Here is a 10943-nt window from a genome sequence, read left to right as displayed (position 1 = left end):
TAAATCTAGCTCCTGGGCTCCAGCCCGTGGGGCACCTAACCCTAGCTCCAGAGGCCCTTCCCTTAGGATCCCTAACCCAAGCTCCAGGGGCCCTATCCGTGGGGCCCCTAACCCTAGCTCCTGAGGTCCTACCTGCGGGAGCTCTAACCTTAGCTCCTGGCTTCGTGCCCATTTGACCCATAATCCTAGCTCCAGGGAACCTACCCGTGGGACCCCTAATCTTAGCTCCAGGGGCCTTACCCCTGGGGTGCCTAATCCTACCTTCAGGGGCCCTACCCGTGGGGCCTCTAACCCTAGTTCCAGGGGCCCCACTCTTGGAACCCCTATCCCTAGCTCCATGGGCCCCACCTCTGGGGCTTCAAACCCTAGCTGCATGAGCCCTACCACTGGGTCCCCTAACTCTAACTTCAGGTGCCCTACCAGTGGGACCCCTAACCCTAGTTCCATGGGTCCCACCCCTTGGACCCCTAACCCTTGCTCCAGAGGCCCCATTGCTGGGGATCCAAACCCCTGCTCAAGGTGCCCTGCCCATGGGGCCGCTAACCCTAGCTCCAAGGGCCCCACCCCTAGACACCCGAACACTAGCTCCAGGCACCACACCCCAGGACCCCCAACCCTTGCTCCTGTGGCCCCGTCCCTGGGGCTCCTAGCCCTAGCTCCAGGGTCCCTACATGTGTTAACCCTAACCCTAGCTCCAACGGCCCTTCCCGTGGGGCCCCTAACCCTAGCTCCAAGGTCCCTTCTCATGGGACCCTTAACCCTATCTGCAGGCCCTGTACCCCTGGGTCCCCTAACCCTAGCTTCAGAGGCCCTACCCATGGGGCCCTTTACCCTAGGTCAAGGGGCCCTATGCATGGGTCCCCCAACCCTAGCTCAAGGGGCCCTATCTCTGGGGCCCCTAAACCTAGCTCCAGGGGCCCTGCCCGTTGGACCCCTTTGCCTAGCTCCAGGGTCCCTTGAAACACTTGGGAAAATGTGTTTGACTGTTCAGGCATTGGGAGCTCAGCTAAGAATGCAAATACTTTTCAAAGACTGCGGGGACTGTGGGATCGCTGGAGTCCTCAGTCTCCCCTCCCTCCCTCCATGAACGTCCATTTGATTCTTTGGCTTTCCGTTACGCTTGTCACGCAGCACTGTGCTGAGTCCCGGCTGTGGACTCTGTCTATCATAGCCTGGAGATTTTTTCAAATGCTTTGTCATTTCGTCTTCTGTAACGGAGCTCTGATAGAACAGATTTGTCTCTCCATACAGCGATCAGATCCAATACCTCCCAGACGGTCCACGCTGGAGCTCGTTTTGGGTTTGGGACTGCATCACCACCTATGCTGATCAGAGCTCCATGCTGGGCAAACAGGAAATGAAATTCAAAATTCGCGGGGCTTTTCCTGTTTACCTGGCCAGTGCATCCGAGTTCAGATTGCTTTCCAGAGCGTTCACAAGGATGCACTGTGGGATACCGCCCGGAGGCCAATACTATTGAATTGCGGCCACACTAACCCTAATCCAACATGGCAATACCGATTTCTGCACTACTCCCCTCGTCGGGGAGCAGTACAGATATCGGTATTAAGAACCCTTTATATCGATATAAAGGGCTTCATTGTGTGGACGGGTGCAGGGTTAATTCGTTTTAATACTGCTAAATTCGGTTTAAATGCGTAGTGTAGACGAGGCCTAAGAAAGCGGCTGTTTGACCTACAAACAACGACAAAGTAAAACCTGCAAGAGCAGCCTTTCAGTTCAGAGGCCTGATAATAAGATGTTACTAATAACTGATGAAAGAGTTACAAACGACTCAAAACCATACTCAGAACAAACCAAATGGGAACACAGACAACACCATTTTTCTTCGCTGCTCTTCAACCACGATATTCTCCCCATAGAGAGGTCCACCGCTCCTGGGGGTTCAGTGCCACAGTAACAGGGTGATGTGTGCAAGGGATGGAGGAAGCTGCTATTCCATCTCCCTAGTCCAAAAATCAGTTTAATAGCTAGTCCTGAGATAGAGGAAGTATCAGTTATTAAAGTCATAAGAACTAATTTAACATTGTGATTCCAGCCAATGTTAAAATGATCTAACATTCAGGTTAATAGAAACATTTCTAGTCCTCTGCATAGAATGCTCAAATGATGCAAAAATAGCAAGTTTGCTTTAAAAAGTCATAAAAGGGGTGTCATCCAGAATCTGACACTTGGTGAAACGTAAGTCTAGAACACACAACCAGTTTGGGGATTGTGCTCTGCTTCTTAACAATCTGCCCTGAGGATGCCACTCACAGTCACAAGCTACTCCAGATGGCTGGGGCCCTCTCATGCATCAGTAACTGGTTAGCAGCTTGGAAAGAAAGAGTAGGACTAAATAGTCGTTTTTGCAGGGGAAAGGGGTAAATAAAAGGCTTCCAAAGTATGAGACGAGGCTACAGACATTAGGGCTGGTCAGTTTAGACAAGACCGTAGAGCACCAGTTCTCAACCAGGTGTCTGCCAAAAGAAACCAAGCTTGACCCACATCCCCAAGCCACCAAGCCTACCTGCCTGCATTGAAGGGGGAGAGAAAGGGCACAACAAAAAATTGCAGCATCAATGCAGAAGAGAGAACTCTTCCCCTGCCATTATCAGTAAGGGTTGCCTCACAGCCACTGATTCCCTGAACAGAAATAGCAAAAGTCCAACCACAATTCTACTTTCTTTCCACTGCAAGAGATAATGGATGGGAGCTGCTCTCTTGAGACTGTCCTGCTGCTGCCCAGGCACATGGCAGACAGAGCTGGGCCCGCAAGCCGAGGGTTTTGATCGCTTGAAGGCCCAGAGGGAAAAGAGACAAGTGCTCGTGTATCAGAGAATGGCTTTGATCCATTGACCTCTGGGTTATGGGCCCAGCACGTGTCCGCTGCACCACTCTGCTGGCTCTTTACTCCCCCTGCCACCCAGCCACCTCTATCTGGATTAGTGCCTTACGAGCTCTCACGCTGGCAGGCATATGCGCCGGCTGCTAGGCAGCTGCCCTGGTCACAGGCTTTTACAGCTTCTACAGGGTAAAAAGGATCTATTTGGGGTTTGGACCCCATTGGGAGCTGGGTAGCTGAGTGCCGGAGACGGGAGTACTGCTTAAACTGTTTTCAATTAAGCCTTCAGCTCGTGGGGGATGAGGTTCAGCCTTTGATCCATGTCTGCAGCAGGCAAGCGCCTCTGGCTCAATCGGCCCCCACCCTGCCCCCGCTGTATTAGCAGACTAAAACCTGGAGCAAAGGCACATGCCTTGCAAGGGAACAGGAGCCGGGATCTCGAACAAATGTCAACATTTTAGTAAGATGACGTTCAAAGAAGAAAAAGGTGTACGGTACAGCATTTAGGTGTAGAAGTTTCTGGTGATCAGGGAACAATGTTTAGATTACCCAGGGGGTGCGAAGTTCGGTTTAAGATCGGGTGGTGTAAGGAATACAGAATCTGCAATAGCCCTGACTGGGGGTAAAAGGTTAACGTACAGACACTGAGTTAGGAGGGTATGTTGTCCATGTGAGGGCTACGTTCAGGTGTGGAGTTTAAGAAGCGGGTACGACAATGAGAATGGATTCACCCGCGTTTGGTGAGTTTTAACATTCAGTGTTTTTTAATCTTTGCCACAATCTAGTTTAAGCAGGGTCGGTATGAACTCTACCCTGCCATCTGTTGGTGATCTGTTGTTAAGTCCTTTTGGGGCTGATGTCATTTGCATGGTTACACCCACCCCAGATTGCATGAGGGGAGTGCTTGTCCAAATGGTCATTTCAGCTGCTGTGGGATCCCCCATCTCTTTGTTATTGGGGCAGGAGTAATCAAGTGTATTTTCCTGTTTAGTTTGGATCAAGGAGAGAGTAACTGTACCTGGCATTTGAGACCTGAGAGCTTGCCCCTCGCCTGGAAAGGACTCATCATTAAGGGGTATGGGTTCCAAACCCCCCCCCCCCCAAGTATGTGGGAAGTAGGAATACATGTTTGTTCTTGGTCTGATTGATTTTGTGTCTGGTGTCTAAAGACAAAGGTATTATTGAATATCTTTAGAATTGTTGTTAGTACTGAAGTGTCTCATCTTAAAGTTATACTATTAGATTTCTTTTACAGTATATTTTGGTGCTGAAAGGTAAAAGATTGCTCTGTGTGTGCTGTTATGGAGTGAAGTAACGAAGGTTGGTTGTAGAGAGGGTGCATGTGCCACAAAAGTTGTGCCTGTCCCACCCCAGCTGTGGTCCCAGAGTCCAGAATTTGCATAAACTCACCCCCTTACCTGTGACTAACAAGCTTGCCCTGCTAACTCTTCCAGCAAAACAGGCCAAAGAAAGTGTATTCAAGCCCTGTACTGCAGCCCCAGTACTATTTTCGGTTCCTTCCCACAGATCTTTCACTCCGCACCAGTCCAGTTCCTTGCTGTTGCTTGTCTAACCACTGCATGCATGTGCTAGACCGGACCCTGAGCTGATTCCTGACTGTTGTGCTCCATACAGCCTGGCCTGTCTGTGTCTTTGTGGTGCAATGGGTCAGCACGTTTTGCTCTTAACTGAAAGGATGGTGGTTCAAGCCCACCCAGGGACAGTGATAAGCCTGTGCTACTTCCTTGCTTTCCTGCGGGCAGGGCCGGCTTTAGGCCAATTCAACCAATTCCCCTGAATCGGGCCCCGCACCCAAGCCCTGCTGGTGCACTCTACTAGGGTGGCCCAGCTTCCCCAGGGGGCAATTTAAAGGGCCTGGGGCTCCCAGCAGGGACTGGAGCCTCAGGCTGTTTAAATTGCCACCAGAGCCCCACTGCTGGAGACTTGGGGGCTATTTAAAAAGTCTGGGGCTCCCCTTGCTTCTACCGCCCTGGCCCTTTAAACAACCCCCGGAGCCCCGCCACTTCCCCAGGGCTCCCGCGGCTATTCAAAGGGCTGGGGAAGTGGAAGCAGGGGAGCCCCAGGCCCTTTAAATAGCCCCCGAGCCCTGGGCTGCTGCTGCTACCTTGGTGGAGGAGGGGGCACTTACCATACAGGGTAGGCTGTACCCCCTGTACCCGCACCCCTGCCCACAGCCAGCCCCTGCTGCACCCCCTGCCCTGCCTGCACCAGCCCCGCACCCCGTGCCCTGTCTCCAGTCAACCCTTGCCGCACTCCCCTGCCTTAAGCCAGCCAGTCCCACACTCCTCTGTCTCCAGGCCTGCCAACCCCTGTGCACTCCCCTGAGGCCCTGCCTGAAACCAATCATCCCATTCCACCCCACATCCCCCTGCCTGCTGCCAGCCCCTGTCAGCAGCCAGTCCCACACACCCTGCCCTGCCTGCAGCCAGCCCATTTGCAGCCAGTCCTGCACCCCCTGTCCTGTCTGCAGCCAGCCCCGCACGCCTTGCCCTGCTTGCAGCCAGACACTACCTCCAGTCAGCCCCTGCCCTGCCTCCAGCCAGCCCCATGTCCACTGGTGCCCTGCAGTTCCCAGGGCAGTAACCCTGCACACACGCTGCAATGAGAGGGGCAGTGAACAGCTGTGACCCACACATGTGCACACCTTAGGGTGACCAGACAGCAAGTGTGAAAAATGGGAACAGGGTGGGGGGTAATAGGATCCTATATAAGCAAAAGACCCCCCAAATCGGGACTGTCCCTATAAAATCGGGACATCTGGTCACCCTAGCACACCCCCAGGGAGTGGCGGGGACCCACACCTGTGAAACGGAGCTCATTTCTAGTTCAGGCCCATCTTCTTAAAAAAGAATTTTAGGTAGGGTTAACATACATCCGTATTTTCCTGGACATGTCCAGCTTTTTGATTCTTAAATAGACCATCTGGGAGAAATTTTTAAAAATATGGATGTATGGTAACCCTATTGGTACAAAAATACATACTGTGGCATATCCCTTAAATCAGAACTTTTTACAGGGAACCGGCTGCTAAGAAATGAAAGGCTTTTATTTATATGGTTTTTTTTTTAGTCATCCCTGCCGGGGCCCCGCCGAATATGTTCGAATTGGGCCCCACACTTCCTAAAGCTGGCCCTGCCTGCGGGGAGCCTCAAAGGTCCCATTTTGCTGCCACTTGGCCTCAGTGCGTTCAGCTAGTGGCCTGAAGATCGGGCTGGATGTCATTCAGAAACCCATCTCCAAGCAGCTGTTCCAGAGGCTCAGGTTTAATCCTCAAGGCCGAGCACAAAAACTTTCAGCCAGGAACATTTCGCTCTCTCCCCGCCTCCGCCCAGGTGGCAAAGGAGAAGCAGATGAGACACGCCGGCTCAAAGACGCCTCCTTCCCACTTCCCTGTAGGCTGTACAAAGCTCTTGGCCTGCCTCACGCCTTGTCAGGAAAGCGCGGCCATGCTACTCACGCCTGAGTCACGTCCGCAGCCTAGCCTGCCCTGGCTGACCGTGTGCAGAGCCACGCCAGTCAATGGCAGTTTGAGTCAGGAGCCTAGGCTCTTTCCCCTGACAGCCACACACACAGCACTGCCTGGTGTCCCGAGAGCCTCCTTCCTGTTCTCCCGCAGCACACGCTGCCTGCCAGTGTGGGTGGGAAAAGGGGACCAGGAAGTACTGCAGCCTCATTCCAGGACAGGAGGCCCTCGCCATACCCAGGCCTGCCTCTTGCCTTCAGTCCAGGTAGCCTCATGGCCTAGGGTCTTGGTGCTCTGCTGGTCACTGCCTTGCTGGAAAGCCCTGAGGGAAAAGAAGCAAGCACACATGTAGCAGAGGATGGCTTTGATCCATTAATCTCTAGGTTATGGGCCCAGCACACTTTTGCTGCACCATTCTGCTGGTTTTTCATGACCGCTGCCACTCAGCCACCACTATCTGGATTAGCACCTTATGCGCTCTCACGCTGGCAGGCAGATGCGCAGTCTGCTAGGCAGCTGTCCTGGTCACAGGATATTACAGATTCTACAGGGTAAAGGGGATCTATTTGGGGTTTGGACCCCATTGGGAGCTGAATAGCTGAGTGCCAGAGACGGGAGCATTTCTTAAACTGTTTTCAATTAAGCCTTCAGCTTCACCCTCACCTGAAAAGTACTCACCATTAAGGGGTATGGGTTCCAAATGCCAAAAGCATGTGGAAGGTAAGAATGGGTGTTTAGCTGTCTGTGGCTGTTTTAGTTGATTTCCTTTTTGCTGTTCCTGGTGTGTAAAGACAGAGACATTTTTGAATCTCTTAAAATTGCTGTTAGTGCTACAGTCACTCACCTTAAGCTTATGCTATTAGATCTCTTCTGTGATATATTTTGAATCTAAAAGGTAAAAGGTCGCTCTGTGTGTGGCATTATGCAGTGAGGTAGCAAATGTTGGTTGCAGAAATGGGGCATGTGCCACAACAGTCCTGCCACCCAGCTGCATTCGCTGAGTCCAACCTGCAAAATTTCCATGCAGTCAGAGTGGAAAAGAGCATTTTACCTAACTGTGAAGTTGCTTACAACTTTCAGTGTGTAAGTGAGATCAGAACCCCCCACCCTAAGTACATCTAAAACTTATATTTAACTATTAGTGAACTTAAGTCTGTAGCATAGAACTGAATTTGTACTACAATTACAAAGAGCTTTATTTTTAAACTAGAAAAGAAAAAAAGCCATAAAATCTGTAGTTAGAAACTTCAAAAAAAACCCATACTATTTAATTTAAATATTCATTTTCAACTTTTTTTATTTCACTGTGCTTTGGAACCTATGTCCCTTGCCTAATGAGATATATGTAGGTTCGGGTGACTCCCAAAAGCATGACCTGCTAAGGACCGTTCTACTGTCCTTCATTCATATCACCAGGATAACTACACTTTATTACTCCTGCCCTAATAAAAAAGAGATTGGGGATATCACAGCAGCCGAAATGACCATTTGGACAAGCACCCCCATCATGCAATGCGGGGTGGGTGTGACCATGCACATCAGCAACAAAATACTTTTACAACACATCACCAACAGATGTCAGGGTAGAGTTCATTCTGACCCTGCTTACATCCTCCCCACAACCAAGAATTGGTGCTCCTGGTAAATCACACTCCCTATTATACCAAATCATTGGTATTGAATGCTGAAGTCACAGCTAGCAAAAGTAGCCACCCATCTCTGCCCTGCAGCATCCAGCTTAGCCCTTGTTAACACAAAAGTCAGTGGATTGTTCTCTGTCCATACCTGAAACTGAGCACCACACAAGTAGTCTCCAAAGTTCTCAGTGATGGCCCATTTCAAGCCCAAGAACTGCAGCTGGGGGATGGGATAGCAAGTTTCGCTACCAGATAGTCCTCAGCTGGCAAAGGCTACAGATTTACATTTGCCTTCCACTTCCTGGTACGAGACTGCTCCCAAACCCTCCAAACTGGCATCAGCATGCAGGATAAATGGCTTGTTTGGGTCAGCAGAGACTAGGACTGGCACATGAATCAGGCAAATAATGATTTCCCGTAAAGCTCTGTCACATCTCTCATCCCGCCATGTCCCAAATGGAGAGGAGAGGAGCCCCTCCCCTGTCCCAGCTCAAGAACACCAGATCTGTAGAGGCAAGATGTCTGTAGCCCAAACCAGCTGGAGCTGCTGGAGAGAGGAGTTCTCCCCTCAGTCCAGGCCCACTGGAGTTGCTATTGCAGTGGGGGAGAGATGTCTTTCATCTAGTTCTTAGATGCCCTGATAAGAGAGGGGTTGAGTTTTTTCTTCCCACCTACAGCTCAAACTTCTTTTTCCCCCACCACTTTCTGCTCTAGCCTGATCTCCCTCTTTCACCTCAATTCTCTTTTTCCTGGTCTTTTCCAGAGCCCTGACAGCCCAATTCTCTGCCCTAACCCCGTGCCCTCTACTGCACCCTCAACCTCTCATTCTAACCCCACCCTAGAGCCTGCACTCCCAGGGCCAGTGCCCTCATCCACCTGCACTCCAACTCTCTGTCCCATGTACCCTGATTTAGGGTGTACTAATAATATTAATTTGGATAATATGATGAAAATTTAATTTATTAGCTTACATTTAATTTAATTTAATTGAGTTACAAAGTTACAGTTGCTTTACTGCTATTCAATAGATACATAGGGCATTATATGCAACAAAGTTTTGGTTAATGTCTCTTACCACAATTCCTTGATAACCTGATGGTAAGAGACACAGAACCAGCCTTGCAGTTCAGGTTTCTCAATTCTTGAGTGAAAGATGCAGCGCTTAGAAAAAGCTACTGTTACTTAGGGTTTACTTGACTAAGTTAAACTTAAAATCAAAACCTAATAAACAAAGAATAAAAACTTACGGAAATGGAGCTTAGCCTAGTTCCCTTGAAACTTAAAATTTAAGAACAAGTACAGCCTACTGCTAGTACATAGAGAGAGAGTGGAGGAAGTAAGTCAGAATGATAGAGTGAAGTGCTCTAGTGAGGTGGGTTACCTCTTTTATAGGGCACAAGTACCGGAAATCCTTCCTCCTATGCCCAAATTTCATTCCTCACCCACAAAACGTTAGGGTACGCTTACTTCACAGGCTAGTATGTTTGTGCATGTTGATGACATGTACATATGCACATAAGTTCCCTTGTGTTGTACCTGTTAAGTCTGTGGGTAGAATACTGAAAAAAAAACCCTATGCCATTCTCCATTGTCGATTGGTCTAAGTAAAAGCCTTAGACAGGCGTGAGTACTTATCTATTTAAGTAACAAGATACAGGTCAACTTTGCTTTCTTAGTAAAAGGTCACAATATAGATATGCTAACCTTGCCTTAGCTTAACATACAGGATATGGCCTGTAGGGTCTCGTAAGTCATGTGCCCCAGATTCCTAATCATTTCTATTTCCTGCCGCTGGACCCTCTCCAAATTGTCCACATCCCTTCGCATGTGGGACCCAACCCCAAAAGTACCCACATTTCACCCCAATGGCCCCCAAATGCCAGATTTTCATATGTACATAGGGTGCTCCCATGGTCATGTCACTCCCGAGCTCTCCAGTGGAGCCTGCTGGTGGAGAACAAGGTCAAAATCAGCCAGGACGTAGCTCAGTCAATTCCCTGTGCTCCCAGCAGGTGGTATCGGAAAGCTCCAAGATGGCTCACTTCCCTTTCTCTCATCAGCTTCAGGCCCCAGGGTACAAATGCCCAAACTAGCTGGGATTCTCCCATGGGCTCAGAGTGTGGGGCTGCTCTGAGGGGATGGACTTGCACACTTGGGATATTAGTGCAAAGATACAATTTCAATTTCTCTTAGAGAAATTTGAGGGCAATTTATATTTGGTAAAAATCTTATTTCGTGAAAGGAAAGCTGCAGTGATAGCCTGGTTACTGGGGTGCAAAACACTTTCCTCCTGCAAGAAACAAGAAGTTAGAATTAGACATTTACATCATTTGTTCCAATGTTGGCACGGGTTTAATTTTGCTTCTGTGCAGGTTTGTTTCAGGCGGTGACTGTTTTGGTTTATTGGGTTGTTTGGTTTTTTAAGTTGGAATGGAGATTTTAATTGACATTTGCTGGATTCGAATGGCTGACCTGCAACACCAGTTTTGACATACTTCTGCATATTTTATACAGATTTGGCCAGTATTCAAGGATTCAATTCCTTTATAGGAGGTTTCAGAGTTCAGGCTTATTTATCTGATGTTATTTTATCATCCTGCTGTAGCACACCTTTTTGACAAAACCTTGAAATTATTAATTTATGGCATTTGTTAGTTTTTATTTTTAAAAACAAAGTTTTTCTTAATGTTTGGGTATTAAATTAAGCATTGTTTTTGGTTTCAAATTTTCATTTAGGTTTTGGTTGTTGATGGGATCTTTAAGAACTTTGGATTTAATACTAAAATTTGGACAGATTTAGCTTATTGAAAGTAAACTGTTCACTATTTTATTTTAATAAAGGTTGTATTGCTGTAAACCCTGGCCAGTGGGAGAGGAGATGAGCCTGGCCTTTAACTGAGAAGGAGCAGAGGCATGGGAGAGGCCAGGTGATGGGGGGGCACAGCCCCCCAATTTTTTTTGTCTACCCACCTCAGTC

General features: G+C 48.9%; 1 non-coding gene across 1 annotated transcript; it reads left to right on the top strand.

The window, feature by feature from the left end:
* The first annotated feature begins 4494 nt into the window (after positions 1 to 4494).
* TRNAK-CUU (transfer RNA lysine (anticodon CUU)) lies at positions 4495 to 4568 on the top strand. Its single transcript has one exon. It is a non-coding gene; the product is annotated as a tRNA-Lys (tRNA).
* The last annotated feature ends 6375 nt before the right edge of the window (positions 4569 to 10943 follow it).

Source organism: Gopherus flavomarginatus, unplaced genomic scaffold (assembly GCF_025201925.1).
Source record: "Gopherus flavomarginatus isolate rGopFla2 unplaced genomic scaffold, rGopFla2.mat.asm mat_scaffold_35_arrow_ctg1, whole genome shotgun sequence".
NCBI lineage: Eukaryota > Metazoa > Chordata > Testudines > Testudinidae > Gopherus > Gopherus flavomarginatus.
The sequence above is the reverse complement of the archived record's forward strand: the minus strand, read 5'-3'. Positions and strand labels throughout refer to the sequence as shown.